Below are 745 nucleotides of genomic sequence, written 5' to 3' on the forward strand. Positions count from 1 at the left end.
TTCTTCTTCTTCTTCTTCTTCTTCTTCTTCTTCTTCTTCTTCTTCTTTTTTTAAAGCAATAGGGGTTAAGTAACTTGCTCAAGGTTACATGGCCAGGTGTTTCTGGGTGAGTGCTAAGTGTCTGAGCCCAGGATTCGATCCCCAGGTCATCTCAACACTGGAGCTTGTGCTCTTACTCGCTGTGCTACCTGGCCACCCCAGTATGGCCTCCTTGACATTGGAAAGACAAAGCTAATATAGATGTAGGAAGTAGTCTTTCTATATCACAGAATGTCAACACCCTTGCCAAAAATGAATTTATCAGCTAAATATAGCCAAGAGATTTAGTTTATCTAAAATGTCCTACAAGGAAGAAATAGTTTACCACTGTTTTTGCAGACTGAGGTAAGTCTGACTTATTATTGACATATGTTATAGATTTAATTTAATGCCATAGTTCAGATGTGTGTTCTGATAAATTTGAGTGAAATCTAGGCTAAGATGAGTAGAGTTGTTTTAATGTTTATGGAGTTGAAAATGCAGAGTTAGCAAAGGAAGCATTTTAGTTAAAACAATGTTTCTCCATCAGTACTCACAGGAAAATGGAGAGGAATGCTACTAAAACTTGCTGGAAATTTGTATTTTTACTTGATTTTTTTCTGCATTTTGAAGGCCTTAGTTCTCAGCAGCAGAAAACACATGTGCTCTCTTATTGACAAATATATATATATATATATATATATATATATATATATATATATATATA

General features: G+C 34.6%; 1 protein-coding gene and 1 long non-coding RNA gene across 2 annotated transcripts in view; one reads left to right on the plus strand and one right to left on the minus strand.

Annotated features, from left to right (window-relative positions):
• LOC138166790 (uncharacterized) overlaps positions 1 to 745 on the minus strand; it is a 1,160,016-nt gene that overhangs the window by 277,839 nt on the left and 881,432 nt on the right. The window lies entirely within an intron of this gene.
• The window catches only part of FGF10 (fibroblast growth factor 10), a 135,693-nt gene that overhangs the window by 120,665 nt on the left and 14,283 nt on the right, over positions 1 to 745 (plus strand). The window lies entirely within an intron of this gene.

The sequence above is a fragment of the Petaurus breviceps genome, unplaced genomic scaffold (genome assembly GCF_028583685.1).
Source record: "Petaurus breviceps papuanus isolate PSGF00001 unplaced genomic scaffold, PetGlider_PUasm1.0 226, whole genome shotgun sequence".
Lineage (NCBI taxonomy): Eukaryota > Metazoa > Chordata > Mammalia > Diprotodontia > Petauridae > Petaurus > Petaurus breviceps.